Source organism: Triticum urartu, chromosome 6A (genome assembly GCF_056163025.1).
Source record: "Triticum urartu cultivar PI428250 chromosome 6A, HENAU_Tu73, whole genome shotgun sequence".
In the NCBI taxonomy this organism is placed as follows: Eukaryota; Viridiplantae; Streptophyta; class Magnoliopsida; order Poales; family Poaceae; genus Triticum; species Triticum urartu.
This window is the reverse complement of record NC_141878.1, coordinates 353098564-353104579: the sequence shown is the minus strand read 5'-3', so window position 1 is coordinate 353104579 and position 6016 is coordinate 353098564.

Here is a 6016-nt window from a genome sequence, read left to right as displayed (position 1 = left end):
ACTAAAAAATTCGACTTTTTTTAAAAACGTTGGCACGGAAGTCGAGGCGGCGGCGAACCACGGCGGCGGTGGCGGCGGCGTCCGGCGGCAGCGGCGGCGGTGGCGGGCAGCGGCGGCGGCGCGTGGGGGCGCAGGGCTCAAGGGCGGGCAAGGCGGCGGCTAAGGTTTCTCCCGAGGGGGCTGGGCCGGCTTATATTGCCTAGTCGGGCCAGAGTCCTAGTCGGACACGGCCCGTTAGGTCGGTTCTTTTTTTTAATTATTCCGCTTGGAAGAAAAATAAAAAGAAATACTTAACAGACTCCAAAAATTCCGAAATAAATTTTCACGGGCTTCTAAAATCAAGCCGCACAAGGTGAACATTTATTTGGGACCTAAATGCAATTTTGAAAAACGCACATTTTTCCTAAATTCAAATAAAACACCGCAAAAACTCCGAAATAAAATCTTATTTGATTTTATTATTAAATCCTCAATATTTCTTTATTTTGGGAAATTCATTTTATTCCCTCTCTCATATTTTTGTAATAGAAATAATTGATGATAAAATAAATAAAATCAAATGATCCTATTCTCAAAATTTGAGAGAACTCAAATATGAAAATAACGAAATCCCTAACTCCCTCCGTGGGTCCTTGAGTTGCGTAGAATTTCTAGGATCAACCAAAATGCAAAATAAAATATGCTATGCAATGATGATCTAATGTATAACATTCCAAATTGAAAATTGGGGATGTTACAGTTCACCTTATGTCAATCATACAAGTACTGAGGATTACCTCGCCTAAGAAATTTGGATCATTACAACACAATGACAACATAGGGGGTCTTACAACATAATCCATTCAGAGACATGACACAACATGCAAGTACAATAATCTATTGACAATTTCAACTGGTATCTAAAGAAGAACTGGGATTACCCTGGGCTTCAGATAGCAAAAATAGCAGGACCTCCTCCATCTTCAAATGCAACATTCTTACTTCCTCCACTTCGTGGGTTGCTTGCATAATGTGTGCAGCTAATTGCATAATTTCCAGCCTCAAGATCAAGATTACCTCATTCATGGCAGCCACAACATCTCTTTCTGCCTCTAGTAGAGCCTCAAGAACTATAATATTTGCGTTCAGACTGCTCTCTAGCGGTGTTGCCTCTGAACTGCTACCATCTGGTAACATGGATGGCGCACTGCATCCACAAATAGATTCTGGGGTTGTACATTGTGTCCTAGTGTGAACGGCATCCTGAAAGGTTTCCGCTGGACATAAGTAAGTGATAGTTATCGCATGATCCAGGTAGTAAGCTTACATGGTAAACGACATACGAATTATTGCCGAACATGGCAAGCTATATTTAAATGGTTCGAAGCAGCATCAGCCGAAAAGAAATTAAAATGGTAAGATGAAACTAGGGATGTTAGTCGCAAATAAACGACCTCCGCCAGTCCCATCTAGTTAGTTTTTGCTAGCTCCCTAGTTCATTTTCCTCAAAAGAACAAAAACTCTTTTGAACTATCATACCACTAGTGGAATTTAATCGGGATTAAACAGGACCCAGTTGACATCCCTAGCTGAAAGGGTGTGTACCACCGCTATATTTAAGTTGCGAAGGCATCTAAGCAGTTCAAATAATCTGAGAAAGCACTTAATAGTGTGGCCTCATATAAACTACGAAGACGGTCTTGTGATGAAGTGTAGAGGAAAAGTTAAGGACTCGAATGAACTAGGCATGCATTTCTTTACGATAGTATAGCAGGCATTGCTGACATAATGGCCAACTCAGGTATAGCCTAACAAGTAACAAACAAGCATTCGGATCAAGCAATACAGCAAAAGCAGAAAACTGAACTATTTGTAATTCTGTAGGATTACAGGTTGAGGGCACAAGCAAAGAAAGCATCCCACACGCATTACATTTCAAATGTACTAAAACGCACTGGCTTACCATATGTTGCTGTGAAGCCTCGCTGTTGTTGCAATGTTCTTTGAAGATATCGTCAACATCCCGTGGTTGTAAATCTAGTTGTTGTAGGTTATTCTGCACCCTCTATTTAGGTAAAATTAATTTTAATCTCATGCACTGGTTTGAATTGATCATCAAAGGTTCATCTAAACTAATGAATGAAGGGTGTGTGCTTACACAACAATATATCAGTGAAACTCTATTTTTATGCTTGTTCGAGGTGCCAGCCCAAAAGAACAAATATTTTGCTTGATAGGGTTGGCAGCTCCATAATTAATAGAAGCATCAAATTAGTCATGCAACTTGGGAAGATCAAGAACACACAAAAAAGTAATGAACAGAGGCTCGGAGCAGTGATGTAGTAGCTAACATTAGAAAATGTAGGGTAAAACGAACAAAAAGTACTGGAACCACATGCTAGTTTGCTGATGTGTAATTAAGCATAGAGAACATGAAGCATTCTGATGGAACCAACAGGTGGCATCAGAACAACACCATTATCATAAATATAGCATGCAAGAAGTAAAATAGTAGGCAGTGATATCTAGGAAGTACAGTAATACTTAGACAAAACTAAAGCATATTAACTATATTTGCACTGGTATGTAATTTAGCACATGTAACATGTTCACTGCCAGAAGTATGGCCCTACAGGTGCAAGCAGAATAACGCGTCTCATGAAAATTGAATTATGCCCTGAAGAAATTCAAAGGTGCGGTGCTTATGCTAAGGAAGTGAACGTAGGCACCGGCCGTTGGATAATAGTACCCGATTCTTGGCGGCATATGGGTATCATTGTCACACTTGATAGCTAAGGATCGTCGATTGCGGTCGTGTTACAGTTGAGTTAGGGCCGGCTGTCGTCGTCGCTGAAGCGGCTCCGGTGCTTCGGTTGCGGTGCCAGTCGACATACAAGAAAGCTCATCTGTGGTAAGTGAATAGTTGCATGATAAAGAAGAGAAAAATCGAAGGAATACAAATCGAAATAACCTGATGAGGCTGCGGCGTCAGTAAAGCAGGGCCAGTGGAGTTGAATATGGCGTCCGTGGAGCGGGTCCAGTGCAGTGGACGAAGGCTTCGGCGGGCGCGGTGTAAAGTGCTTTCCGTGAGGCGGATCTGTTGCGGCGGACGAGGGCTTGTATGAAGGGCCAGCGATGGGGCGAGCGAGGGAGTCAGTGAAGGGCCTACACTATGGTGGACGAGGGCATCGGTTAAGTAGATCCGGTGCGGTGGACCATGATGGCGGTCAAGGAGATCTTGAGCGGTGGACAAGCCAGTCGTTGAAGCGGCTCCGGTGAAGTGGTGAGTTGGCAGTTGGGGGTTCCAAGGTGCGGAAGGTAGATCCGGCGGGCTGTGAGGTCCACCACTATGGCGGAGGACTAGATTCGGCAGCTTGTCGTGGTTAGGGGGTCGGGGAGGGGATCTAGGGAAGAATGTTGGGGGCAAAGAGGGGGAAACAATGGAGTTACCAAAGAAGCCCTTTTCCATTCATGTGGCAGGGGTAAAACAGGAATATCGCACGGCTAAATTTTTGGGCGCGAGATATTTTGATGTGAGCAGGAAGTTTGAAAGCTTTTGGCACCTGAAATTATAAGTGTTCTGCTCTTGTACGGCCGACTATGATATCATGGCCGAGAATTTATTTGTTCTGCTCTTGTACGCTAGAGTTTGAACATGCCCGTATGTGTATATCTCTAGGTTTGATATATGAATTTGAAATCATGAAATCCCAGCTTAAAAAATGTACCTCCATTTAAATGAATTACAAAAGATAATGATGGAGTCAAATTCCAAAATTCCATTCTTAGGTTTGTAATTCTGGTACATCAAGGTATATCACGCATGTTCAAAAGTATCGTTATCTCATAGTCCAAACTATGAAACAAATTGATCAACCATGAGTGCACACACTATTGACCATATATATCTCAATTACGCTAAACTCCCTCAAATATAGAAACCTCACTTATTATCTGAAGCCAACCCCCCCCCCCACCCACCCCCTCCATCCCCCCCCCCACACACACATCGTTCTCTCCCCCCGACACGAACACACAAGCATATTAACACCCCATCTCTTCTAAAGTCCATCCAGACCCCAATATAGGTCTCTTATCAGTTTGTCTCTCGGGCATGCACACATCTCTTCCCCCACCCTCTAGGTCTCCCAGCATCTCTCTTTCCCAAGCACACGCACTATGTAGAGTGTATCTTCCCCATACACACAAAACGTCGCCCCCAAACGTCTATCTCCTTAGTTATGTGGTTCTCGCACACTCACCTCACACGACCCCCACTGAAAACAAGCACACTTTGTCTCCTTGTGCACCACTCTCCTCTTTCTATCTCTCCCACATGCGGACCCGCCCCAGCTCCTTCCCTGTATACATATATGTCATGACTCTTTCCATAGCTCCCTAATGTATCATCGTTCTCAATCTTGCACATTGTTCTCTACACCATCTATTCTAGATCTCTCATGAAGTCCCTATCACACACACGATGACTCGCTTCCCATGCGTCTCCGTACATAGGCCAATGTCGAACAACATCAACAATGTCTCCCTATCTATACGCCACTTATGGACACAAATGACCGCTCTCTCCCCCTCTTTTCCCCTCTCTCTCTCTCTCGCTCTCACACCCCTCTCCCACACACACTTGATGTCTCTTCCAAATTGTCTGCTCCCCGCCCGCACCCATGCTATCCCGCTACTACAGATGCCTTTGTCTCTCTTTGACACACATGTCACACAATTCCCCCTTCCCTTATACTAGGTTTACATCATTAGTGGTCTCCCTACTATACATACACGCACACTCCCTCTCACACACAAACGTGCGCACAAACACACACAGACATGCACAAACACCCATCTATCTGGATCCTTCTTTTAAGACACACACCCTTGCATATTCTCTCCATCTCTAGGTATGTATATATCCCCCTCTCTATCTCAGATGCACACCGAAATTATCCGTCTCTCTAACTCACACATCTCTCCCCATGTCTGCATTGTATCTCACACACTCACTCTTTGATTATATATATGTGTCTCCATGTTACACAACACAAAGCCCCATGCACATGTCTCTCTCTATCCTCCACACACATAGACATATCATTGCCTCAGTCTCTAGACATATCACACACGCACACTGTCTCTCTCTCTCGCAAACATGCTCAACAAGGGTTTCCCCATGAATAACTTACCGTATACTCACCAACAGTCGTGCCAGTACAGCGAACACGAGACATGAAAAAGAATAAATCTACATGTGCGTAGACCACCTAGTATGACTACTAGGACTAGAGCAAGCCGAAAGCGCGTTGCCGTCACCCCCTCCTTATCGGCGACAGGAAAACATTTGTTTTACACAGTCCAGAAGTCATTGTGCTAAGGCCCCACATGCTGAGTCATTGAATAGAATGTAGATCCTAGTTTATGGAAACAAGTATCGATAATATGTTTGTATCTCCATACTTATATTTCTTCTCCTAAAAAAACCGAGTTGGTGATGATGCTAAGCATGCCATCTTGCAATAGACCGTCTGATCTATATCCGACGGATGGAAATTAAACTAAAAGATACCTACACCTCTCTCCACATTTGCAGACAAGGCCTTCCCTCGTTCATCCTTATATCCAACAACCTCATTGTTGAGCAATTAGAAAATGAAGCCTCTGGAACAAACTAGCCTGGTGGCCGCTACCAGCGTCGTCCATCCCCTTGCCTCTACTAAGTCCGACCACCAATCACCACCACGCCCCAATCCTCTTCACCTTATCTCCTCTTTCTCGAGATATCATTAGTTTTTACACATGGGATTACTCCCGCATGGGTCAATCACAACAAATGTTTTATAAAAATGCATCTTGATGTTCCGTGCAATGCACGGACATCTTGCTAGTACTCCTACAGAAGACTAAGTTGGTGATGATGGTGTGTCTGCCATCTGTCATTTCTCACCATTAGATCTACATCTAACGACTGTGAGGTAAGTTGTTGCCTTTTCTCACCAACATCCCACTTCTCTACCAATTTGCAGAAAAA